We start from the raw sequence: 27960 nt of genomic DNA on the forward strand, positions 1-27960 counted from the left end.
ATTTTAGGGAAAAAATTCACTCTGTAATAAATCACTTAGTGAGCATAATGGACCAGTCCACGGAGTGAATTTTTCTGCCAGTATACACAAACTGCAGGTGTGACGAAAGGCAGGCTAAGTCCCTCCCTGGGCCCTGAGCTGAGATGTGCTGGTCACGGAACAAATCATGATCCACATGAGGCAAAGAGTACCCCAGACCCAAGCACCAAGGAACTGTCTTTTTGGAAATACTCTCTCTAAACAACGCCCCCCCCAAAAAATGAGCCAGTAAAACCTTAGCAGTGACCCTTGAGTAGGTTTTGACCCAGTTATCCTAACAGATATCCCAAGTGAGCTCTCACTTTTAGCAAATGGTCGTGTCAGTTTAATGAAAGACCAGAAAACCAAAGCATGAACTGCATGCAGGAACAGAGTATGCACGATGGAACTGCACGTCTGGAACCCAGGAACCCAGGAACCCAGTAGCCCAGTAGCCCAGGAACCCAGGAGCCCAGGAACCCAGGAACCCAGGAGCCCAGGAACCCAGGAACCCAGGAGCCCAGGAGCCCAGGAGCCCAGGAACCCAGGAGCCCAGGAGCCCAGGAGCCCAGGAGCCCAGGAACTCAGGAACCCAGGAACCCAGGAACCCAGGAACCCAGGAGCCCAGGAACCCAGGAGCCAGGAACCCAGGAACCCAGGAGCCCAGGAGCCCAGGAACCCAGGAGCCCAGGAACCCATTGACAGTAGCATTGGTATTTTTCGTGTCCCGGTTTTAATCTTTGTATTGAAACCCAAGTGCCTGGTTCAGAAACATCCAGACTGAGTTCTCATTTCCAGCAAGGAAAGATTGTCCTAATTTTGTCCTTAACACTGAGAAAAGACAAATAAGAACTCTAATACCAATAACTTAAAACTTACAGCTTGACACACAACTCATCTGCACATGAAAATGGCTTAGTGTCTGACACAGGAATTTTATTTGTGCATGTCTGAAGGGTTATGTGTGTTTGAATTGTGAGGTGTGCATGTGCATGCATGGGGAGGCCCGCAGTTAACATGAGTTACCTTCCTGGATTACTGTCCTCTGTACTGAGGCCAAGTCCCTTGCTGAACTGGAGCTCACCAATTCTGCAGAGCCTCGCTCTCCAGCTTGCCCAGGATCCCCTGTATCTGCTTTCCAAGTGTTGGATTAAGGGCAGCCACCACACCTTCCTAGTTTTTATGTGGGTTCTGGTGCTCCAAACCTAGCCCTGTTTGCATGCCAAGCATTTTATCCTTAGGGGCATCTCCTTGGACCCTCCTAATTGATCTTCTTAAAGAAAGGTCTATTAACGGTTTTGCTGAGGCCAGATCTCACCTCACATCTTCTTTCCCCCTTCTGAATAAAAAGGGGGCTTTGTTTGGTTTCTTTGCCAGGGTGGCTAGATGTGATCAGTCTCCAACTCAGATTACCTTCCTGCTGAGAGAGATGACAATCATCAAGCCTTGACTTTCTTCCCCAGAAGAAACTACAGGGTACCAGAAAATACGATGGAATCTGTGGCTCTCACTTCTCCACCCTGCCGTCTCAACACGTTAATTATGCATCATACATAAGATGGCTTGTGTATGTCATGGATGTGTGTGGGACCTAGCATTTATTTGATATGGGAAGGAATGTAAAAATGTAAGAGCATTCAGAGGCAGGGGCATGGCATACACTGGCAAAAGTATCATCTCTCTAACTGATGGCAACTCAAAGCATAGAAAATGGCCAGTCTCTGATCATTCATTCACTGAACTCCATAATTGCCCAGGCTTGCCCTCTATGATGACACAGAATTTGTCCGAGAATAAGCCGGAAAAAGGGCAGGAAGTTCTTCATGTTTTAAATGGAGGGCTCTTGCTTTGTTCCCAATGGAGACGGCACATGACTCCTTACCACATGTTACCAACACACCAGGCCTGCACATGGTGATACCCTAACCCTCTGAGGCTCAGCAAGTGGGCTGTCTAACTGAAGTCAGGAATTTTCCTGGCATTTGGGATTCTTGGGATTGACCCCAGGGCCTTGTGCATACTAGGTGAGTGCTATAGCCCTGAGAAAGATCCCCAGCTCTACAGCATTGTAAAAATAATAGTTTATCTTTGCCTTACTATACAGAATAAAGATTTAAAGAAGGAATGTTCTGCCGGCACTACAGAGTATAAGTACCCATCATTTTCCATTTTGGCTTGGGACAGAAACACATTAAGAAAGTTGCTGCTGCTGCTGTTGCTGCTGCTGCCGCCGCCGCTGCTGCCGCCGCCGCCGCCGCCACAATTTTCTGAACTGTGCGTTATCAGTAACAGGTGATCTCAGTGGAAGCCACTGTTTAGTGACGTGACCCATTTGAAGGAAAGGTCAGTGCTTACGTATCCACTACATAAGACTGTTTGCAGAAGTGCAAGTTTCTACATTTTCAAATTCTCTGTTCTAAATTTCTACTGGCTTCTAATAATGCCCAGACAGCCGCACACACTATCTGTCCCACAGGGAGGTTCTAACACCTACAGACAGTTGAGGTACATCCTGGAAGGTGACTCTAAGGATATCTCCAGAAAGGAAAAGGAACTAAGGAAAGGAGGCTTCAGAATGAAGCCACAGAGAAAGAGCTCAGCTTCTCAACATCCTCACGCCATCTGACCTTGTATAACTCCGTACACTGACACCCTAATCATGATTATGTCTCTTTCACCCAAAAATACATGACTAGAGCTGTCCTACGTGTTTTGAGGGGAGATACATCCGACTAGTGTGCCTGAGGACAGTTACTGTTACTAAGGGGCAGACAAGGTTTTACAATCATTGGATAGAATCCAGAAAATAAAATGGCTTGAGGAATACATAGCTATACACTACTTTGTTTAAATAAATAAAGAAAGGAAGGAAGGAAGGAAGGAAGGAAGGAAGGAAGGAAGGAAGGAAGGAAGAAAGACAAACCCCAGGCCTTTTCAATTTGCATAAAAAGGAACCTAGCAAAAGCAACGGCTGTATAAGTAAAAGTATGTGGTGGTATTTTTCCTTTAGAATTTTATTTTTACATCATCATGTGAGTGTCCATAACAGCCGCCATGTTTTTGGTATGAAGTTCCGTGGCACTAAGTGTATTCCTATTAGGCGGCTGACACCGTAACCCCTCTCCGGAACATGCTTCGTGGTGTGAAGCTGAAACCCAGTGCCCGCTATACACGAACGCCCCTTTCCTGCTCCCCTCAGCCCCCGCCATCCTGTCTGCTCTGTCTCTGTGAAGGTGGCTACAGTGAGGGCCACACGTGAATGCTAGCAGGCGTCACTTGTCTTTCCAGATCTGACTGCTTTCACTTCATGTAGTAATTAATACCTTTGAGGGTGATCTATGTTGTAACATCTGGCACTAGAGGGTCACGGAACTCCCACATTCTAGAATCCAGGGGATTCCAAAGCTCTAGTCCAACGCACCACCCAAGGGCTGCATGCAGCTAAGACGGGCAGCTATGAATGGGGGACAACACAAAGTTGAAGACTTCCTTAAAATATCATGAGGTATTTATTTTTGATGTTTTGTAAGTTGACTGTGCAGCTCTTGAGATGAACTGTCAATGTGTCAAAAGGTATTAAGAAAAATAAAAGGGGCTAGTGTTTTATAAAGGGGTAATAAACTCTAAGCAATTTCTATTACCCTCCCCCCCCCCCCCCCCCCGCCCCGAAGATAATAAAAGGCTAAACAGGCCAGAATTCTCAACACGGTTGGATGAATTCCTAGAAAATAGACACAGAAGAGGCTATTTGCTATGAGGAGACTGGAAACACCATCCTAGCCTGCTTTGAGGTGAAGATGGCAAATAATTAGTGTCCCAGGAACAATGCTTCACTCACCTAGACCTGCCTGGTCATGGGGTGTGGGTGTGTGGGGGGCGTGGCTTCTGACTCGGCTGAGAGCCCTGTCAATCATGTCCACACTTGCTAGGTTTAGAGGCTGCCTATGTGTCTCAGGCTGGAATGAAACACATCAAAGACTCAGATCACTGGCACATCAGAAAGCCAGGCACAGGGGCAATGACCAAGGGACACCCCAGAGAGACTGCCTGGAAGGCCTGAGTCAGCTGTGCAATGCCTACTATGGATCCCTGGGTAATCCTGGGTGTTCAGTCTTAGGTAGCTAGTATGTTGAGGTCTCTAAGGCATAACCCATCTTCTACAGTATTCTGGCTGTGTCTCAAGCTGGAACTGGTCATCCAGGCCTGCAGAGCATCAAAGTCTTTAAAGAGCCTGAGAAAGCACTCAGATAAATTTTGTGGGCTGGGCCTGGAATAGATAAGGCCTGCAGGAGCAGGGAGTACCACTTTTCTTCTCTAGCCCCAACTTGAATGATAAGCTCACGAGGGTCCCTTCTATCATGTTCCACGTGCTTGTGATCCTGGAAGGAACATCATGTCGCATGCGATGGTGGTTACTCTTTCCTTCCTCTTTCAGTCACAACGCCCGGAGCAGAATGTCCTGAACAGGTAGACCCATGAGGAGAAAACCCCGTTCCACCTGGGCCCGGCCTAGGTTCAGCATGCTCTGTTCCCTAGCTCTGCTGATGTCCAACGGCTTCAGTTTCGAGAACTTCAGAGTAATCCAGAGAGCCTTGAGCTAAACACGCCCGGGTGCCCTGGGGCCATGGGCACTTCACAAGAGGTTGTTTGCTAGATACAGACCTGCCAGCAGCTCTGCAGCAGATAACAGCCTGTCTCCCGGGGCAGCTTGGCTCCCTGAACAAGGAGCCTGTGCAGGGCCTCGGGGTTCTTACTTTATAGGTGCACCAGGCACCCACCGGAGAGCTTCTCTCCAACAACTCAGGGCATGGACAAAGACGAGCGCACGTGCAGAAGCAGACTTGGCAAGGGCACACACTGGAGGAGAGTCAGAAAGAAGGTAGCCAGGACAAGGAGAGAAGACGCTGCCGCCGCCCTGACGCATGGATTTCTGCTGACCTCTTCAAGCGATGCTGGCTCTTGGCTTCCTCTTCAGGTGAGTAATGAGAGGGCTACCATTAACGAAAAAATTATATAAGAGGCAATAAGATCAAGCGCGAGGGAGGCGGGAGCAAGAAAGCCAGAACTTTGAGGTCTGCCTGGGCTAGGTAAGATCCGGCTCCCCCAAATAAACAAGAAGTAACAAACAAATGAAAGTGCCTTTCATTCAGGCACTTGGGATGCAGAGACAGGAGGATCTCTGTGAGTCTGAGGCTAACCTGGTCTATATAGATAGGGTTCTAGTTCAGCCTCAGCTACAGAATGAGACCCTGTCTCAAAAACAAAACAAAGCCAGCAAAATCCCACCAAAAACAAAAGCAAACAACAACATACACACAAAGAAGAATAAAGGTGTGGCGGGGTGGATTAAGGGTTACAATAATGAAACCCTGACAGCCAGCTCATAAGGCACGCATCTTGTACTTAAGGAACACAAGCACCAAGCGGGGACTCTTTCAGACACACAGATGTGAGCTTTTGGAATGGACACTATGCTTCCTTTCACCTTTGACCTTTAAGTCCAAGGAGGGATGGAAGGGAGGAGCAGCGTGTGCTTGAGTCGCCCACAAGACCTCCCCTGGAGTCAAGTTCTCATTCACAGTGGAGCCCAGCAGTGACTTGGCTTCGTTATCTGTGTGGCAGGGATCTGCCTCACACTACAAAGCAGCCTTTGCCCTAGTTCCCCTGAAGTCAGGGGTGGCCTAACGTCTTTTTGAATTTTCAATACACCCAGTCTGGCAACCATAGGCCAACCCTAAATCTTATGTACCTCGCCAATAGCCTATTCCTTCTCTACACTAAACAGGCTTGCTTAATTTCAGCAAGTACAGCTACATTCCACCTGCCAGGTGTCTCTGAGTTTACTTTTGACCAAAGGTGAGTGAGTTTCCAGCAATGCACAGGCTTTCAGGGAGCACCCCCCCAGTTTCTCGGCCACCAGCTTAAAAGAAACAAAGTTCAGTTCAGAAGTCTTTCACACCCAGGAAGACTATTGCTCTTTCCTGCTCAATTGCAGCAGCCCCTCACAGTGCAGACTGGCTCACTCTGAGACGCTTCCACCCTAGCTGTCTGTCTTGGAGATGCTCAGAGATGCCGAGAAACAAACAACAGAACTCAAAGGCAACCTCTGAGCTCCCCCCTTTCCAATCACAAATGGGAACTGTCCTTTCTGGCCTTCGTCTCACAGGGGCAGAGGGCCTTGCTATTTGGGACATTTGTTGACACGAGCCTCAGACATCAAGGGTTCCTCATGTTTGAGTCTGAAAGCTGTGCCGGTCACTCCCCATCTCCTTGTTAGTTTAGATCACGCTCTTTGCTTTGTCTCCGATAGCTCTGTTTCTGGGAGCATCTTCCAGGGAAGACAGGAGCCACAGTGTTTGGAACCAATTTTCTCCTTAAATATAATTCCCCCAGGAGGAGAAAATTCTTACCAATCTATCATATTATCGATTTCCTCATGCAGCTCTACTCCTGTTTGCCTACGCAGGCAACGAGGGGAAAGGAGAATGGAAGGCAGCCAATAAAGAAAGCCCTTTGTCTGCAACTCAACTTTCAAAGACTTCAGCAAGCTATCCGACCACTTAGCATCCAGATTAGCGGTATTGATAGAAACATGTCTCCCAGTGACTTTTTCCAATTGCAACCTTGGTCACAAACAGAAATGAGTGGTGTTCTATGTTTTTACTTAATTAGCAGATGTGGAAGAGTTTAATTCAGATGCAACAATGAGTCTGGAGATTTCTTTTTCCATCCACTCATACCCAAAATTCCACTGTGCTGAGGGGCGAAGCCATCATTGTTGGCTACAGTTTGGTTTGATTTTTTTGAGTCAGGGTCTCTCTACGTAGTCCTGCCTGTTCTGTTCTGGAACTCACTATGTAGCCCAGGCTGGCCTCAAACTCACAGAGATCCACCTGCCTCTGCCTTCCAGGTGCTGGGATTAATGTCACCATGCCCAGCTGTCTGGTTCACTGCAAACACTAAGAAAGGACACGAGGGGAAGACAGTACAAAGTAGACGAAGCAGGCCTGTTTGGGCTGTGTGTCGAGGAAAAGCCTTCATGAGGGTGGATAGCGAGATTTTTAACCCACTTGCCCTCACTGCATGGTCTTACAACACTGCAGATCTTCTGAGGTCAGGAGTCAATTGGACGCCAGGTTCTTCCCATAATGGGCTCCCGAGGACTGTCAGGGACCATAGGAACAGGGTGACGAGGACAGATGCAACTAGCTACGACATGGAAGAGGTGATAGAGTTCTACGCAACGTCCTTAGAAACCTTTCTACCTAGCAGCACCCTGAGATCATCTAGGAAAATCCGTGCTTTCTAAATACAACTGAATGCTAACCGAGTATCTTTCAGTAAATCATGCTTAAGGCAGAATGTCAAACGCTAAGGAAGATGGCTTGGCTTTTTTAAAAGTGTCAAGTCTGTCATACAAATGTCTAAGAATGCTATTCCCAGCTGGGCCTATGGGTGCTCTCCTATCATTCCAGCATGCAGAAGCAGGATGCTGAAGCAGGAGGACCGAGAGTTTAGAGTCTCAGCTATAGAGCAAGCTCAGGGTTATCCAGGCTACACACACACACACACACACACACACACACACACACGCACACGCACACGCACACGCACACACACACACACACACGTGCACGCACACACACACATACACACACACACACACACATACACACACACTCACATACACTCACACACGCACACACACACACGCACACACACGCGCGCACACACACCCCTGACACCTAATGAGAAGAACTGCTAAGAACGCAGTGAAGCCCTGGCTGTTGTCTTACAGGGTGTCTTACGAAGGGCCCCTTTTCATCTGCACTGTGCTATTTGGAAGGACAGGGAGAAAGCCAGTTATCCGATCAAAGCAGAGCTTGAATCCACACTGAGGGAAAAAAAGAAGTAAGCACCCCACCCCCCCCACCCCCATGAATGAGTAGGTGACTAGTCAGAAGAGCATGGCGATAACAAGGAAATCAGAGGCTGGGTTCCGACAGAGCCTTCTCTGTAGTGAAGGCCAGGGATGTGCGGCTGAGACCTGGCTGCGGAAGAAAGGAAGTAGTACCCTTAGGTCCTTGGGGACCTGCCACCTACAGCAAAGGCAGGAGCATGCTCACAGAACAGCAAGGTGAACAAAGAGCAGGACCACGGCCAGCATCGGGGGCTGCCTGGGTCCTCCCGTGATCTTGTTTAGAGCAGAATTGTTCCTTCAGATCCCTGCGACTGCTGTGAGCATGGCGGCCGAGTGACAAGCTGTCTCGCTGCCCAGGCTTCCAAAGCACGTGGGCTAGCAAAGGACGTCTGCTTACTCCGGAGCCCGTCTCTCTGACAATCTGAGGATAAAGAGGGTTTTCTCCTACTCAATATGGGAGGAACATATGCTTTCAGACAAGCACCACTCATTATGAGCCTCTAGGAAATTGACAGTAGACAGCCAACAAGGACTCGTTTTCCATTCCTGGGCTTACCACCATGTTCCATAAAGAAGCAAATCTTTCTCGCTAGTGTTCCTTTTTGCAATAAGCAGTAATAGTTACCAAGAAGAGAACCCTGTATTACGGAGAAGACTGAGTTACACATTACTCTCAGGCTGCTGAAGGATGACTGGTTGCATGTATTCTCCCCGCCTACCTGCCTCTCTACCACTTCACCACGAAAGGCCAGAGCACAAATCCCCAGGCCCTCAAACATGAGAAAGAGAAGCATAAATGTTTTCATGTCGACTCCCAGGAAACACAGCAGCACATACGTGAGGTTATTCCTCATTGGGGGAAACCCCAAGGATGGGCAGCTGTGTGGAATTCCGAGCCCCCATAAGGCTGATGACCCATAGTCCTCTCTCCCAGAGGGGTCACAGATCAGTTTAGAAGCCCCATTATCACCTCTGGGGCACATCCATGCTTGGCTTTCTAAGGTTTTAGTTTTACATTTCGTTCCCTGTTTAACATAATCTAGCCTATTTCAAGAAGCCTGTAAATATTTTCGTGCAGGCTAATGGCAACCTCAAACAAAAGGAAACTGCCAGAAGTCTGCCAAGGTTGTGTAACCAATGATTTAATAACGTATGTAAGGAAACATTGGCTTTTAAAACAGTCCCAAACACATAGGAGATGTGCTTATGGCGGGGAGGAGACTGCAGTTTACAAAACAGGGCTGTGTATTTGGACACACCACACTTCTTTCTGCCCCTTTCTCCTGAGACGTGCACCTGCGCCCCAGTCGCGGTTTAGAATATCAGATTTCCTCCGCTGGAGCTGCACACAGGTGAGTCCCAGGCACATTTCTCTTCCGCCGCCTCATTTGGAGATAGATGGGGGAGGGAAGGCACTCCAGTTCTGTTTCTCAATACTCTCTCTCCCTTTGTGGAACAGTGAGAAAATAGAATCCTCCCACCGCAAGGTTTTTGTCCCTCCAGTATTACCCACACTGAGCCTGTCCCCAAATGACCACTATTCACTTTACCTGCACAGAAAATTGCGAGCGTTTATTAAGGTACATATTAGACGTGGGGTGGGGGTGGGGAGGTGGTGAGCTCAAAAAGAGCTGCTCACTGCTTGCAAGCCTCCTCTACACCCTTTCCCTACAGTGGACCCCCTCGGACTGACGGCTTGCGCTGACTTCCCTCCCTCCGAGGAAACCGCCTCACAAAACACATGGTTTTATCTCCCTAGATGAACCTTCTCACCAAATACAACAATAAAACCGCTTTCAAACCAAGTACGATGTCCTCGTTTGTAATCAGCTCTCTCTCCAAAGGCTGAGGCAAACTCAAGGTCGACCTGGGCTACCCAGTTAGACCGCGTGGGCGAGGGCTGCGTGGTGCGTACGCACGCTGCAGAAGGCAGCTCTTTTCACTGCGCACGTAAGCTGCTGCCAAACCCGCGTTCAAGTCCCAGCCATCATCCGTCCATCATCCGTCCCCGAACACGGCCCATCTGCTTGTACTGGTTTGCTTCCACCTCAAAGTATCCTCGGCTTTGCTGACGTATACCCTGAGCTTAATGTGCACACCACCGTGACGTGTGTGTGTGTGTGTGTGTGTGTGTGTGTGTGTGTGTGTGTGTGTTTAGGGAAACACCTAACAAACTTCGTGCACTCACTCCATTTACAGAGAAAAGTGGGCTCTGTCTGACAGAGATGGACTAGTCTGTGTCGACACTCACCTCAACAAAATTACATTGGCACCTGATATGTCCACGATTTCCTTGACTCTTAACTTGCGAAAGCTCATCTGAAGTTCCCACTGTGTGCAGAGCTCTACAGGAGAAGAAAACCTCCGTGGACACCGGGACAGAGGCAGTGTCCCAGAGCAGCCCTGTCATAGGGGATCATGGGAAGCCAGAGGATGTAATGGTCCCTGTAAGGCAGCGGGCACTGCCGCCCTTCTCAGAAGGGTGGAGCGGAATCAATGTGGCTCCTTCTCTGCCTCCTCTGGAGCTGGCTGCCGAGGAGAGGAAAGGAATCCATCACAGTGGCAACCAGGGCAACTCACTCTGAAACTAATGAATGCTTGGCAGGGGGAAAAAAATCTTTAAAACAGACCTCAACTTATGAAAAGGTGCTGAAAAGCTGGGGAACTTCACTGTGTGCCAGAAGGCGCTGCCAATTAAAGTCCAGAGAGCCCACATCATGTATTTTTTTTTCACGCTATGATTACATTTTAAGAAAGGGGTACACTGTGTATCAGAGGGAACTGTGCCCATGTTAGTTTAGGAGAGGGTGGAGAAGGGTCAGAGAGAGATGGGGGGGCACAAGTCAGAGCCACATGTTAGGGATGTTTAGGGACAGATGGGGAACGGGGTAGAACCTGCAGTGATGCCGCAGCCTACTTGGCTCTAGGGGTAACTCATGCCTTAATGGCGACAGGGAGCATCCCTCACCTCCTTCATCACGACAGTACGAGATCCTGGAAGGGGATGGGAGGAGACTTAGATACCCAGAGCAAGGGGAGGCTAGCTGTGATGGCAGGCTATCAGCAACCCTTAGGTCACTAAGTCAGGCCACTGTACATGACACTGGTCTCTAGAATCCTCCACAGTCCAGGGGGGTCCTGTCTTAGAGGAGGGGAATTTAGGCAGGTGCATGCTCTCCAGACATCACCGAGGGCTGTCACTCTTGTCCTAGGCAGGCCACTGACAATGTACTTTGCAAACTAGAGGTGGTCTACAAAGATGAAGTGCACACCAAGCAAGGAGGCACAACGCACATTCCGTCACGTACTGAGATCATGCTGTCCACCTTCTGACCGGGCATGGTGGCACACACCTGTAATCTCAGCACTTGGACTATGTAAGTAGGAGGATCACTGTGAGTTCAAAACCATCCTGGGCTACAGAGCAAGTCTGAGGCTAGCTAGACGACATGAAACCTTGTCAAACAAAACAAAACAACAAAACTAAAACTATCCATTTCTTCTGAAATTAAGGGAGTAGGGGGGTAAGCATTTGTTTTTTCTTTTTAATCTTTTTCTTTTTGACAGATTGTTGTGTCTCAGTTATCTGTGGCTGGCCGGGAGCTCACTCTGCAGTCCAGGTTGGTCTCAAACTTGCAATTCTCATCTTCAGGCTTTTGAATGCTGGGATTATAGGACTGCAACAACATACCCAACAAACACTTGCCTTCTGTGCCTGCAAGTGGAAACATGTCTTATATTATAGATGACATGGTTGAGTCTCCAAAATATAGACATATACACAAATAGATTAGAGATCGTCCTCTTATAAAATGGGTATGCTCTAATTACAGAAAACATTTTCTTTTGCTCAGCTTCCTAGTACTTTATAAATCTCTTGCTATTAATATGATGGGGTGGTTTTTTTTTGCACTATTTTGCAAGGAAATATCAACTTAAAGGACATATAGATAACCCTAAATCAAAAGTTGCAGATGGGTGGTTTTAAATTACTCTCAGTAAAAACCCAGCAATACTATAATATAAATAGACCTGAGTGCCCCCTGAGGACGAACTGAAGGAATGGAAATATGATATGAAAGGGACAAGGTTCTGGAAATCTGCCAGGCCTGCAGGATAGGGCGAGGTCACAGTGAATTACAGAGCAGGGAACATGAATGGTAACGTCTAGGTAGCTACCTACAGATCATCAGGACACTACGTCTCTAAGAAATGAGATGTATTTTCAATGCTCAAACATTCTAAATGGGGGGGGGGGCTATAGAGAAGGCTCAGTGGTAAGAGCGCTTATTGCTCTTGCAGAGGACCTGGTTTCCATCTCAGCAACCACATGGTGGTTCATGGCTGTCCATTAACTCCAGTTCTAGGGGATCTGATGCCCTCTTCTGACCCCACAAGCCCAAAGCACACACATGGTGTGCATATATACAAATTCTCTGACATAGAATAAAAATCTATAAATCTAATTAAAAAAAAATCTTGAGTGGCCTTCATTGCGACCCCAACAGCAGAAAATACGCTGGTCCAAAAACTGACAGCACTTTACAGGCAGTGGGTCGTGACTCTCTGAAACAATGCCCCCCCCCCAGCAAAGGCCACAGTCCCTTCATTCTGCCCCACTCACTCCCCACCCCAGCAACCCAAGCCAGATGCCCCAGGGGAGCACCTCTGCAGCATGCGCAGTAAAGTGCAACCCAGGTTCCCAATCAGTTCCACCCAGGGGAGGTCCATTTCCCAGAATCCTCCTGGCTTCCAAGTCTTTGTCAAGCTGTGCCCAAGGAGGCTACTCTCACTCACTTCTCGCTCCTGAGGGTTTGAAACACTTATAGTCACAACTGTGAGTCCCATGCATCAAGAAGACATTTTGATTTTAAGTTAATATTATCTCTATGGCTCTTGGCACCAACTGGCTCCCCAGACTGCCCTCACCTCCCTCATATTATGATCAAACTAGTTGTTCTGGTTCAGAAGGACAAGACAAACATTTTTCCTTTTTTTTCCAGTAACACAGCTCTTCTTTGATGACAATTATTTTGACAGCATGGCTTTACTACTATTGCTCATGGCAAATGTATCTTATTTATTTACTTTTGAGACAGGGTCAATAGGCTAGACTAGCACTTTGGAGTCTCGTGTGTCAGGCTCCTCAGTGCTGGAATCACAGACACGTGCTACCTTACCAAGCCGAGACTTGTAACAGTCAGAATACACAGTTGTGGCAGAGTGGCTTAGAAACTCAGTCACACAGACAGGCGTGGTGGCATGCACCTTTAATCCCAGGAGGAGCTCTGTGAGTTCCAAGCCGGCCAGAGCTACAGAGCTACAGAGTTCCAAGCCAGCCAGAGCTAAAATCTGAAAAGGTCTTATTAATAAAACAAACCAGGAGCCAGGTATTGGGGTGAACGATGAAAGATCAGAGAAACAGAACCAGCCACATCCAACCTCACCTTGCCAGTTTCTCAGCTGATCTTGTTTCCTCAAACTGGAAGTCTCTGTGTCCTCATCTGAATGGATCTCAGCTGAAACTGCTGCTAAAAGCTAAAAGCTTAACCTGCCTAGTTCCTGGTCCTCACGCCTTATATACCTTTCTGCTTCCTGACATCACTTTCTGGGATTAAAGGCGTGTGTCACCATGCCTGGCTGTTTCCAGTGTAGCTTTGAACTCACAGAGATCCAGACAGATCTCTGCCTCCAGAAGGCTAGCATTAAAGGTGTGTGCTACCACTGCCTAAACCTATGTTTAATATAGTGGCTGTTCTGTCTCTGACCCCCAGATAAGTTTATTAGGAATGCACAATATATCAACCACAACAGGACCCTGTTTCAAAAAGAAAAGAAAGAAACAAAACCTAGCCACAATTTATAATCTCATTTTTACAGGGGGAAAAATGTGTTCTAAATGACTTTTATGATACAACTAGATCGGAAAGGTGCAAATAATACAAAGAAACAAATACAAAAGGATGCCCTCCGAGGCTGGTCCACCTGTGGCTGCATCTAGATTACAGAAAGACAGATAAGGAGCTGCACTGTATTTCCAGATGGTATCTCTCTGCTGTCACTAGGCTCCAAAGTCCTAATGTAACCCAATGGCAAATAGTCACAAGTAGTGTCAAATCTTCCATATCATTATTTCATTAAGGCAAACGGCTGAGAACCGACCCCATCGTGATAAAGCGCTTTTACATTTTACAAGAATAAATGAATATTCACAGCATTTGCAGTTGGGCAAAAAGGAATTCTAAAAAGAGCCCATTTACAAAGAATGTAGTAGAGTGCTTGTGTGTGTATGTGAAGGGGGGGACTATCAAGATCCAGATATTAAGTATGTTTTTATAGCTTCCACTATTCATTCATAATTTGTATTCTTTCGGTCAAGTAATTTCAAATATATTCAAAATCTATTAATAAATTAACAATGGCTAGAATAGAGCCTCTTTATAAAAAGGTGTGTGTGTGTGTGTGTGTGTGTGTGTGTGTGTGTGTGTAGGTCAGGGTATAACTTTCTGCAGTTGGTCCTCTCCTTCCACCGTAGGGTTCCAGGGACAAACCCTGAGTCATCACTTAGCGACTGTGGACAGAGCTATGTTGCCAGTCCTTGAACAGAATCCTTTACCCTCACTTAGATCTCTTTAAGTGGGGTGGCTGATGGATCCGAGCCTGAGCCATGGTCAAGTCTATCTGATACTAGGGTGGCTTCCCCTCCAGCCTCTTGGGTCGCTCTAACCCCTAAAAGGCTGCAGCCACCTAATTGGGGGGAACCACAGTGGCTCCCTAATTGGTCCCCTCCATTCATCAGCCACACAGAAACCAAAATTACATGTCAAATATGCATATCCAAGCACACTGCACCCTACTAAGAACCAGTTCTTGTTCCATCCGGCTCAGGAGCAAGGCCACACTCTTGGGTCCAGTCCAAACTTGTGCCCCGACCAGTCCAGCTACGTTTCCAAACACAGCCATTCTCAGTTCCTACAGGCCCGGCTCCACATTTAGTAAACCCGTGTCGTGCCTCAGTTAGAATGGGGCTTTCCAGAGGAATGTCCACTCCCTTCAGGTCTCAGCAGGGACAGAAGGCCACCTTGCCTCTGAGGATGGAGCCAGGGCTCCTTCGGCAGCATTCCAGAGCTCGCCTCCCCTGCCCTGGCCCTGTCTCAGCCCTGATTCTATTATTTGATCAGTTGCTCTTCTAGGCAGACTCACTCGAAGGGAAAGACTTCTTCAGTCTTCTTTTTCCCTGGTGGAAACCAGACCTCTCTGTGCTGACCAGGCTGGCTTTGAACTCCTAGCTCTAGAGATCCTCCTGCTTTAGCCAGGACCCTCACAGCAGCTGTCTCATTGTTACCCATGACTAGCTCTTTGCCTGGGACATCATAAGTATCCAAGAGACATTCGTGGTCTCCATGCTTCTGAGCCTCTATTCTTTAATACACACACACACACACACACACACACACACACACACACACACACACACACACCATATTAAGTGCCTGAGGAAGCCAGTCACAACTTCAAGCTCATTAAGCAGCCACCATATACTGTCTCAAAGCACTCTGGTGTGTTCCTCTCATAATTGTTGATAAAATCCAGAAATGTGTGATATCATTTGTAATGTGAAGATCACAGTAGCCACCATCCCCAATCCTGTGTCAAAGAGTAGCTTATAATGAAAAGAAAATTAAATTTAACCGATCTCTCCAAAAAACCCACATAACTTAAATTCTAGTAACACAATTAAAACACACACAGATGAGAGACTCCGCCCTTAAATGTCCTTTCCACAAGGCTGGGGTAGGGGGCCGACATGCTGCACTATCCAAATTCTCTAAGCACCTGCCATGTGCATGTCTCCACGTACCCCGGGCCAGCTGGCTGCAGCTTAAGAAATCTCCTTAATTAGAATCACTGGATGGACATAAGGCGAAAATATCATTTGCAAAGACAAGCAGGACCATGAGCTCAAGTCTCGGCAAGACTGCATCCTCTACACACAGCACCTCACGCTTTTCAAAGGACTTCTGTACTCATGTTTGTTCTGCATTCCTCCAAAGGAAGTTGTGTCACCCCATTGTCCCCACCACCTGACAGTGGGGGAAAGGTGAAGCCACACACCAAGTTCGTGGTTCAAGGTCACAAACTCAGTGAGTACAGAAACCGAAGTCAAATCTGGTGTCCTGACTCCCAGGAGTCTGTACGGCAACATGCTTGTTTGGACCCGAGTGTTCCACCTCTCAGGGAAGGAAGGAACACGTTACAGGGACAGTGGTCACATTGGCATTAATGGAAACCCTCTCTGCTCCCTCCTCTCTTCCCCTCCTTTCCAGCCTACAGAAGTGGGAAGTCCAGGAAGAATGGAAGGAGCCACGGTCATCAAAATAGGGACGAGAACCCATGCCCCTTTCCATGCCCGCTAAACCTCAAGGCTGAATTTCTCTACAAAATCACCAATGCCACGTTTCCAGGGAGCTGCACGTGAGCCAGAGGCCTCACAGGCCACAGCTGTTCATCCTCACCTCTCCGGGCAGGAAGGTGACGCGCTTGGTTCATGCTCCTTACTCAGGGCCAAGGCTCTGTCTGCGTTTTTCCCTCTCTCACCAATGTGTTCAAAGGGAGGCCAAACTTCTCTCAGTTTGCCAGGAAAATCAACAGAATCCCCATTTTCCTGCACTTAACACCTAGCCTAAAGTCCAAAATGTGAAAAGAGAATCCAGAGTTGGCTATAAAGTGATATGATACCCTTAATCAACCAGCATTTTAGAGTGCTTTTAATAAAACAAGCCATGGAGTTCAAGACCATACAGCTTGATAACTAAAGCGCAGACTTTCAGGGAAGAAGCCACAGACCATGAGGTAGCTCCCAGGCAGGAAACACTCTAGGCCAGGGCAGAGCAGTTCCTAAGAGAAACTGAGGCAACTTTCCACAACTAAACGTATAGTATCTAAAGAGGCCTTGCACACATATGGCACATACATGGGACCAAATAAATAATCAAGTTATACAAAGGTTTCCATACACACACACACACACACACACACACACACACACACACACACACACACACACACAAGTTTTCATAGCATTACCAGTAACAGGAATGAAACACAATCAACCTAGCTACCGAGAAGGGGTTAAATAAATTATAGCATGGTCATGTGACCTCATGCTAGAAACACCAGCCCTCAGACTCCAAATGAATATTTAAACCAAGTCGAGTCACCTAGCATACATAGAAGGTGGGAAAACGCTACATTTTTTCCCCTAAAGCACACACACAGAAAACAGATGCAAAAGAACATGTACACAGTTAGAAGCACACCCAGATGGTGAGCATCAAAAAGCTGTGTTCTCTATTTGAAGTTTGTCTTTTGTGGCTGTCAGTTTTGGGGACAAGTTCCTACTGTGTTGTCCCGGTTACACGGAACTCCCTATGTAGATGGGAAGTGGGAACCAGCGGGGGTGGGGTGGGGTGGGGGTGGGATTAAGGACTCCATGCCACCATGTCCAGCCTTTCCTTTCTTTATTATAAGAAGGCTGTCTGAAAGGGGAATGTAAGTAACACATGCAATTTTTAACAGGGATCTTCAAAAACCACACTTTCCCACTAGCTTACGATGCCTATTTCAATTTTTTTTTAATTGAGAAAAAATACATAAGCATTTATCTTTGTAAGGGTTCTAAAGCATACCCACCAGTGATGCTGAACAACCGCCACTGCGATCAATTTCCAGAAGTTTTTTTAACACCTCATATTGAAATTCTACACTATACCCACCAAGCAGTTCCAATCCCATCTCCCCTGGCCAGCGGTGTACACCTTATGTCTATGACTGTGGCTAAGGTAGTTATCTCTTATTAGTGGGATCATACAGCTATTTTTGTGTTTGGCATATTTCACCTAATGTAATGTAACACACATTATAATTTTCTTTATTGTTAAGCCTGGATAATAGTCCAGGCTTACGATATATATATTATATATATAATATATATAGTCTATTACGATATATATACATATACATATGTCTACTTTATATTCATTTTAAATATACATTTCAAACTTAAGCTGCATTTTGAAGTGATGATAAATACTTTCATAAAGAAGTGGCTCCAGAGGTTGTCATTTAGGGACTGAATACCTATGTCATTTGAGCAGTTACAAAGGCCAAAACACAAATCAGAGCACCAGCTGCCTCCACTGGAGGGGCCCCCAGGGGCCCCAGGGCACTCTCTGAGCTGATAAGATGGTTCTGTATCTTGATGGGTGTAGACGATGCACAAGCATGCATTTGCCCTTTGTCAAATTGCATGGAGTTATATGCTTAAGAGCTGTAGATTTCGTGTGTGTGTGTAAATTACAGGTCACTTTTTAAAAGAGGAAAACATTCTCCCCTGCCCCTCTGAAAGAAGATACGAAATAAGAATTTCTGAAGAACCAAATGGATTCTGCAGTTCAGCCACTGATGCTCACTGCCATCTTCACTTTGGGGACCATCAGTGGGTCACTAGCACCCCTAAGTTTCAGCCCGGGCTCCTTTGTCTTCCTGTGTAAGCGCCACTTTGCCTAGGAAAGTCTGTTAAATACACTGTGGGCTGAGTACCTACACTGCCACCACGCCTCTCCAGGCTGATGGGTGGTGTGGCGCATAGCACTCCTCCGCCTGGGAGCAGGAATGAGGTGTGCCTAGTTGCAGGTCAGGCTCAAGGACAGGTATTCCAGGTGATGCAATGCTGAGTCTGAGGCCATCACCCAACCCAAGGAGAAGGCCTCTGGAAGGACCTAAGACACCATGAGGTGAGCTCTGAAGTGAGGGGAACAAGGTCTTGGCCCTTACCAGGCTGCCTGCAAGCTATTACTGTGCCATCGAACATGGCTAAAACCATGAAGTAGTGTGTGTTCCTCTTTCCTAGTAACCATGGCTACACGCCTCCACTCTGTGCAGTGAGTCTCCATAAATGACAAGTGTAGACCACACCCAGCCATGACGAGTTTCCTGTTAAACTACCTAAACCACTCCTAAGTCACAACTTTTTTTTTTTTCAATTTGCTGTATAAATTCTCCTCCACACTGCCCGACCCGGGGTGGGGGGTGGGGGGTGGGGGTGGGGGCGACAGTGGAAGCTTATGTACACCAAAGAGCAGCAAACTTCTATCTTAAAGAGTCTTGGAAACACAAAACAGGGGCACCCAAGCCCAAAAACAAACCAGAAAAGGACAGTCTGGGCCTCCTTACATGTTTCCCTGGCTCGTTGCTCCAGTTTAGAAAAGAAGGTAGGGGACATGGGAGAGCTTGCCGCCACAGGAGCGCTATCATTTGAGTGGAAGACGCACTAATGCCAGCTCTCCCGGGGAATGGCTCCCTTGGATACCAGAACCTGAAACCTCAGGACAAAAATACTCCTCTTTGGGTCCCTCAAAATAGCCGGCGTCACTCCTCACACTGTCAACACTATAATCACAACACCGAATTCCACCCTCCCATGCCAGTCTCCTCTTGCTTCTAGGGACCATCTATCATCAGACCTCCTGCTTCCTGGTTATCATTCCAACTTAGTGTCCCTGAAGGGTCCCAGCTTCCTTTTTCTAGCTACCTTTGGGACTTCCAAACCAGGATTCCCACTTTTTTACATCCACCTCCACCCCCAAACACCTCCTTAGGTCTCCACCCGTATCTCAGCCAGGGTGTGGTGGTGGCCAATGGCTAGGCATGGGTGTGTAGATGGAGCCTCACACGTCGCCTGTGCTCTGTGATAAGGAGTCACACCCTTTGTCAGCGCATGGGACAGTGAAATCAGTCCATGCTGGTGAGTAGACTACTGAACAGGACCCCAGATGTCACAACCAATGAAAATCTCACCAACCTAATCCCATGGAAATATTATTAAAACTGAGAGCTGCGTGGAATGGAGCGTGCCTGTGGTAGCAGCACCAAGGGAGGCTGAGGCGGGAGCCTGTGAATTCTAGGACAGCATGGCCGAAATCCTGTCTCAAAACAAACAAAAGCAATGGAAAGCCCATGAACAAAAATCTGAAAACCAGTAAAGGCCCGCTAAGACCTAAGCTACACGGGATACACAGCTCTTCTTCGGGGCAGAACCGTCAACTTCCCTCCAAGGGCCCTGCACCAGTTCCTGATCTAGGTACACAGGCTGTTAAGGTAAATCCTCATCTCGGAATAAATAACCCCTTTGCTCTAACAAATGGTTATTTTTCTCCTCAGGTCGGATTTCAAAATCACGTTTGGAATGAAGAAGCCACCACATCCAGTGGTAAAGGAGAAACCGTGGCGTTACTGGGTTGTGACAACTCTTAAATGTCACCAGTGTCCTTTGAATTTCGTCTGTTCTCGCAGCATCACTGTGGGAACCTGGTGGTTGTCCTTGGAACAGAAGGATCCCGGAGCGTTGGGAGTAGCAAAAACAAATCACACCAAACCTAAGTTTGCAAGGCTTGGTTGGTCTGAAGCCTGCTCGTCTCCCCATCTGGTCACCTGTCCTGACTTCTGGAGACCAGGGCTGTCCACTTTGACAAGAGCTTCTGGAGAGAAGAGGCAAGGGGCTGCCTCGTCTTCAGGAGAGCGGTATACAAACATCTTGCAGTTGCTTTGCCGGCACCAGATTAATGCTCTGCTGCAATTACCCAGGCTGCTTGTGTGGCATGGGCTGGAGTAAACTGTGCCAGCCAATCCGACCGCCCAGCCTACTCTGACTGCAATGGTGTTTCCTATGGATTTTCTTTCATTTATTTTATTATAGTGTGCGTGTGCATGTGCGTGCGTGTGTGCGTGCGTGTGTGCGTGCGTGTGTGTGTGTGTGTGTGTGTGTGTATGTGCACAAACCACATTGTGCGTGTGGAAGCCAGAGGACAACTTGCAGGAGCTGGGTCTCTCCTTCCACCTATAAGATCCAGGAGAGCAAACTCTGGTTGTCAGGTTTGGTGGCAGGCACCTTTACCTGATGAAGCCATCTCGCCACTCCATGTGGATTTTTTTTTTCTTTTCTTTTCTTTTTTCATTTTTCTTTATTAAGAAATTTTCTACTCACTCTACATACCAGGGCTCGTGTATTTTCTTAAACCACCTAAGCAATTTGAGGGTAGGAAGTCTATCAAATGCAACAATGCTTTCTTTTTTTTTTTTTTTTTTTTTTTTTTTTTTGGTTTTTCGAGACAGGGTTTCTCTGCGTAGCTTTGCGCCTTTCCTGGAGCTCACTTGGTAGCCCAGACTGGCCTCGAACTCACAGCGATCCGCCTGGCTCTGCCTCCCGAGTGCTGGGATTAAAGGCGTGCGCCACCACCGCCCGGCTTGCAACAATGCTTTCTTATCTTATAAGATCACTTCAATGAATATTCAAGGCTAATATCTGTAAATGAGAGAAAACACACAATGTATGTCTTTCTGGGTCTGGGTTATCTCCCCCAGAATGACTATTTCCAGATCCATCATCCATTTACCTGAGAATTTAATAATTTTGGTTTCCTTAACAGCTGAATAATACTACATTTTGTAAGGGCACGACGCTTTCACTATCCATTCATCAGTTGATGGACATCTAGGCTATTTCTGCTTAATGGGTACTGTGATTAGAGGAGCAATGAATATGGATGAGCAGTTGTCTCTGGAGTATATGACCATAGGGATGGAGCTGGATCATGTAATAGATCTAATTCCATCTTTCTGAGGAACCTCCCATTGATTTCCATAGTGGCTGAACCAGTTTGTACCCCCACCAGCAGTAAGTGTCCTTCTTTTCCCACATCCACGCCAGCCTTTGTGATCATTTGTTTTACAGATCCTAGCCATTCTGATTGGGATCAGATGAAATCTCACTGTAGTTTTAATCTCATTTCCCTGATAGCTAGGGATGCTGAGTATTTTTTTTTTTTAAGTTTACCAGTCATTTGTATTTTGTGTCAAGAACTCTGTGTTCAGTTCCATACCCTGTTTTAAAATTGGGTTGTTTGCATCCTCGATGCTCAGTCTTTTAAATTATTTGTATATTCTAGATACCGACCCTCTGTTCAGATGTATAGCTGGTCAAAACATTTTTCCCATACTACAGACTGCCTCATCACTTGAACCACGATGTCCTTTGCTGTATGCAAGCATTTCCTGAGGTTCCATTTATTAACTGTTGGGGTTACTACTTGTAGTTTTGGGGCCCTTCTCAGAATCTTCGGGCATATGTATTGCATTCAAAATACCCACAAAGTTCAGGAAATAACTAAGGAGTCATCTGGGAGATCTCAAGAAGGGCAGATAGAACAGATGGTATAAAGGGTTGAAAGGGATAGAGGTACAAGAAGGGTTTATGAGAGAGGCAGATAGAAGGGTAGAGTAGAGAATGGAATAGGGGAGGGTTAACTAACATTGAAGACATTTCAGCAAAGTCTACCACTATAGAAGTTTCCTGATATACACACATATGTGGAGTTTAAATGGAGTTACACTATAATGGGGCAGCAATCCTCCTTCTAGGCACCACAGGATAATAAATAGAGAGACTAGTGTTAGGAATGGTAGCCTCCTTTGGAGTTGTGGGTCAGCAAGGTCTCACAGACGCCCAAACATTATAGACTATTGCCAGTGCCTTTGTTACCCTTTTAAGACCCTATCGCTTAAGATACCATACACATGAGTCATCGGACATGGAGAAATCAAGCTGGTGCTCACCAGGAAACTTTATTCCTACTGGCTAGCCTTCACGGTACTGGAAGGTGCTATTCACACTACTGGGGCAGAGAAAACAAATTACCAATCTTACCCAGTTGTGAACCCTATGAGTTGCATCAATGACCAACCTGGCAAGATATGCCCAGTGGTGGAATAGTGGTATGAATGTCATGGGAGTAACCAACCACTTTCCCAATGGAATTACATCATGCTCCACAGGATAAAACCCATACTTTGCACCATTATCAGGCCAAGAACCTATGTCTAGATAAGTATAGACACTAGGAGAGAACCTATTACTATTACTCTGTTAAATATACATAGTATATTAAACTGACTCTTAATGACTTATAGTTATACCTGTTGATTAGTGCGTCTTTCAAGCATAATCAGAAAAGCTTCCTTTTGCAGTAGATGGTGATTAATACAAAGACCCAAAACTTATCAAGGTGCAGAAGATAAGAGACTATGGAGTGTTCGGCTCTAAACAATACATCTACATCGCACTCCTCCTCTCAGGGCTCAGGAAGAGGGGACAGAAAGAGTGTAAGAGTCTGAGGTGATGGATGACTAGAAGGAGACAATGTTTTCTGGATATAGCAGGGCAATTGCACATAAGAAATCAATGTCATTAAAAGACAGTGTGCCCAAGACCTGTGAGGGCTCAGGCCAGACAAAATTCCAGCATGGAGAGGGGAGGTGCTGGCAGTTGATTGCTGCTGAGAGAGAGAAAGTCAGTGTCTTTAAGAATGTGACCCAGGGTGGTCTGGCGGCTCTTCATTGGGATGCCACACACCCAAGAGTATACAAAGAGCATAAACTGCACTTAATGGGTCTAAGTACTTTAAAAAAAGTAAGACACAAAGTTGGGTAAGTAGGGATGGAATGATGTATTTAGGAGACATGGAGGGAGGGATAAATACAATTAAAATACCTTGTTTGAAACTCTGAAAGAACCATAAATGTAAAGGACAAAAAACAATGTGTCACTGACAATGACTCTAGATCTCTCTAGAAGAGAAACAAAATGAACAAAAGAAAAACATGTCACTAGAGGCTACTAGAGGCTACCAAAGTTATTTATTCTTTATTTTGCCTGGCAGTCTAATGAATTTTGGTTTCCTGGATACAGACCAGACCCAAGGCAGAAAATTTAAAAGCAACCTCAACAAGCTGGTTATTTTAATTGCATTTTGTCACTGTTATTAAAGAGGTTGGGTAGGCACACTGTATAAACGTCAGTCACCAACTCTCTGGGGAAAAACAATGAAAGCAGATACATGACCTAAAATAAAACTTTTAAAATTTAAGCTCTATCACACATCCAAGGGTCTCCAAAGCTCATAGGATTAGTGCCCACACTTGGCTCAGGACTGGGCAAAGTCAATTCCTATTGCTTTGTGTGACATTGTGGAGTATTTTGAAGATCACTGTCATGGCCAGCCTTATTACCTAGCACAAGACAGACAGGCACAGGCTGCCAAAAATGTTGTACTATGTTTTGCAAACTATATTTCATGAGGTAGAGAAATACACAATATGGACAGATGTTGTTTAATGAGATTAGTTTTCATATTAAAGAAAAAGAAAAGATTTTGTTCTTAAAAGGCCAAGCTTCAGTTGTTAAGAAAATTCACTGCTGTGAGTCACTTGTATCCAGGTAACACAGAAGAAAGAAGGCCTCTATTTACTCTCCAGGGTGACTAACAGAGCCAGAGGACTCACGAGATCACCCAATATGTATCTTCTTTAAAACATGAAGATATCCCCAGGTCTCTCTGGCATGGTATACTAGGAATTTTACAGGGTTTATTGTCTCCAGCTTAATATGACGGTGAAGGAGTTACATATCCACCCAGGATCTCTTCCCTTCCCACTACACCATGGCCACCTCCATCACCCCAAACCAAACAAGGAAGAGTAGAAAGAAATGAAAACCAAATTATTTATCATTAATATACAGCTGAGCGTGCCCCATCTCACAAGTATTCCCATATTATAAATGACATTACACTCTACACCACCAAAATCACTTTTAAGAACTTGATCTACTCCTGGCAAGAGGTGTAGATATGATCCGCATGTGTGAAGGACAGGCTTGGAAAGAAGCGAACCGACAAAGTACCATTTCAGCTGCTCATCAAACCACCTCAATAAACAAAGGACCACAGACCAACCAACCACAGGATTAGACCTTTGCGTCTCTCCAAACAATCTGCTTTCCTGAGTAACCTAAAGAGAAGTACTTAAAGGCAGATGCACTACTGAGGAGAATTGGAAGCACAGGAGGAAAGAAGTCACCCAGAGCGTGCTAAGGAGGTCACACTGTCCTTGACTAAATATGGACTGTAAGAAAAGCATGACCTCATTTTCTATGTAAGAATGACACACTGAAATAGGCTCAGAAGCATGCCAGGCATAGAGCCCAGGGCGTCAGACAAAGCACAGTATGCAGTTGTTAACAGTGAGATGTCCACTGAAACTTGACTTTGCAAAAGAACAGACAATAGGGTAATGTACAGCAAAGAGACGTAAAACATGTTCATAAGTCAAATGACATTACTATGCTGCCATTTAAAGCCGCACTTCAACCCTTCTAGTTCTTTTGTTTGCTTAGTTGGTTGGGCTTTTCTTTTCTTTCTTTTTATCATATTATTATTATCACGATTATTATTTTGGTGGAGTAGGGGTGGTAGTGTTGAGGATTGAAGCCAGGGCCTTTGAGCATTCTATATAAGGAGTCTACCCCTAAGATACATCCCTAGACCCATAAGTACTTTAAAATTATTTGGGGAAAATGCTTCTGTGTCCTATGAAACATTACACACACACACACACACACACACACACACACACACACACACACACACACTTACACTCTCCTCTCTCTCTCAACTAGGTTAAAAAAACTAGTTGGCAAGAGATGTCCAAATCATTAAAATTTTCTCTTCATAGTGGAATTAAAAAAAATACCTTCCTCCCTAGCCCTGCTTTTCAGTTCTTACCAAACGTTAACAACTAGCATAGTTTACGTTTTCGGACAGGTACTCATTACGTGGCCTGGGCTTCTTGAGTGCTCGAATTCTAGTCATGCCCTATAGCACTCGGCCACACGTTACTTTTATAAACAGAAACATAATTATATTGACATTTACCCTACCAATACGGAACAGACTGAAGGGGTAGAGTGTCTCTCCTACTACCATTTAGAGACTTAGCTTGGGACCGACACTTGTGTTTCCAGCACTTTGATGGTGTGCCCACAGGTACAGATACTCTGATCATGACATCAGGAAATCCTCCTGGGAGGTCCCTGAATGGCTCAGCGACCCTGAACGAAGGAAGAGTCCTTTGCAAGTGAGACTTCTGCCCCACACTAATACTTACCCTTCCTGTCCCTACACCTCTTCGTCTATGGAAAACTTTGTTTTGCGGAGGCAGGAAGATGTGTTCTAGAAGGGAAGAACCCTTACTAACATTTCCCCCCGGCCCTTCCAGTCTCCCCTCCTCCACTTATGACACTGATAATTCAAGACACCCCTAACTTAGAAGTCTAGGCTTTCTAGATTACAAAGGACCTTCTTAAGAAAGGCTAGGCTGGGGCTGAGGACACGCCTCAGCAGTACAGAATGCACACTGCTCTTCCAGAGGACGGTTCCTAACATCCATGTCAGGTGACTCACTATGTGAGATGACCACATTGAACTCTACCAAACTCAGTGACTCCTTTAGAGCCACTTGAAAAACCTGCTTGGCCTAACAGCACATACCTCTCGTCTCAGAGCTTAGGAGGCTGAGGCATGAGAATCAAGAGTGCAAGTCTAGCCTGGGCTACATAGCAAACTCCTGTCTTTGGTGGGGGTAGGTATCTACCTAGTGTCAGAATGAGGACAATCTGGCACTGGGTAGAATAAATTTCATCTTGGGAACAACTGCAACGTTCTTTGTTTAAGTTGCCCTTAACATTTTAAGTGCTATTAAGTACCTTTTGAAATAGTTATTTATTCTATATAACTTGATGTGCCAGCTGGGTTTTATGTCAACTTGGCACCAGCTACAGTCAGCTGAGAGGAGGGAGCCTCAGTGGAGAAATGGCCTTGTAGGCAAGACTGTTGGGCATTTTCTTAATTAGTGATTGATGTGGGAGGGGCCAGCCCATGGTGGGTGGAGCCACCCCTCTACTGGTGGTCCCAGGTTCTATAAGAAAGCAGGTTGAGCAAGCAGGAATAGCAAGTCAGTAAGCAGTACTCTTCCATGGCCTCGGCATCAGCTCCTGCCTCCAGGTTCCTGACCATTTTGAGCTCCTGCCCTGACTTCCTGGAAGGATAGACTATGATGTGGATGTGAAGACCAAATAAACCCTTTCTTCCCCAACTTTCTTTTGGTCACTGTGTTTCATCATAGCAATAGAAACCCTAAGACACTTGGTGAACCTGGCTTCAAGAAAATTAGGGACTCTGTACTGGTGATCAAATAGACATTCAGGTTGCATAAAAAAAGAAATATGCTGTATTCCACAAATCTGTCCTTTGACCGTCACATGTGTGCTGTGGTATACATCCACACACATATGTATCTACACACACACACACACACACACACACACACACACACACACACACATCTACTAATAAAATTCTAAAATAAAACATACCCTAGCCTTTGGCTTCTCTCCTTAGCAATGGACAGGGCTCTGCAGTAAAGGCTGGTTTCAACAGCTTTATGATGAGGTATGGGCTGCTTCTTATTCCTTCTCCTCCAAAGACTAAGCCAACCTTACTAGAATTAAACATTGTTTCCACTGAATTATCTGGATGATCATCTCTTCTAACACAGATTTCCAGGTTCCAATTTCCCTTTCCTGGGAGAGCGCGCTTTCATAATCTTCCTTTATCTATGGAGACTTTCAAGTTCAAACTATGGGAGCTAGCCAGACGGCTCAGCTGGTAAAGGTGCTCGCCGCCGCTGCCAGGCCTGACACACTGAGTTCAATCCCTGGGACCCACATGATGGAGGAGAGAACCTAACCCTCCACAAGTCCTTCTCTGACTTTCACAGGGCATTTGTGAAGTCCCCCCCCCTCCCTTCACTCCCCCCGGGCCCCCCCCCCCCCGTGTGTGTGTGTGTGTGTGTGTGTGTGTGTGTGTGTGTGCGCGCGCGCGATGTACATTTCTCACTAAATCAATAAATCAATGAACAAACAAATAAAAATTTAAAGGTTCAAAATATGGCAGCTAAGGTTAAATTTAGGCCTAGGATGAGATCTGGAAAGCTAGAACTTACTTCTAAATTTCCTAGAAACCTAGGAACTAAATTATCACCGTGTAGCCTGGAGCGGAGGAGGGTGA

At 46.2% G+C, this 27960-nt stretch overlaps 1 protein-coding gene and 1 long non-coding RNA gene across 2 annotated transcripts in view; both read right to left on the reverse strand.

Moving 5' to 3' along the window:
- Positions 1–27960, reverse strand: part of Ankh (ANKH inorganic pyrophosphate transport regulator) — a 138128-nt gene that overhangs the window by 107571 nt on the left and 2597 nt on the right. The gene's annotated exons all lie outside the window — the stretch shown is intronic.
- Positions 9535–27690, reverse strand: LOC143268631 (uncharacterized). Its single transcript, XR_013044677.1, has 2 exons — positions 27267–27690; positions 9535–11654 (listed from the first exon to the last, which is right to left on the reverse strand). It is a non-coding gene; the product is annotated as an uncharacterized LOC143268631 (long non-coding RNA).

This window comes from Peromyscus maniculatus, chromosome 15 (assembly GCF_049852395.1).
Source record: "Peromyscus maniculatus bairdii isolate BWxNUB_F1_BW_parent chromosome 15, HU_Pman_BW_mat_3.1, whole genome shotgun sequence".
In the NCBI taxonomy this organism is placed as follows: Eukaryota; Metazoa; Chordata; class Mammalia; order Rodentia; family Cricetidae; genus Peromyscus; species Peromyscus maniculatus.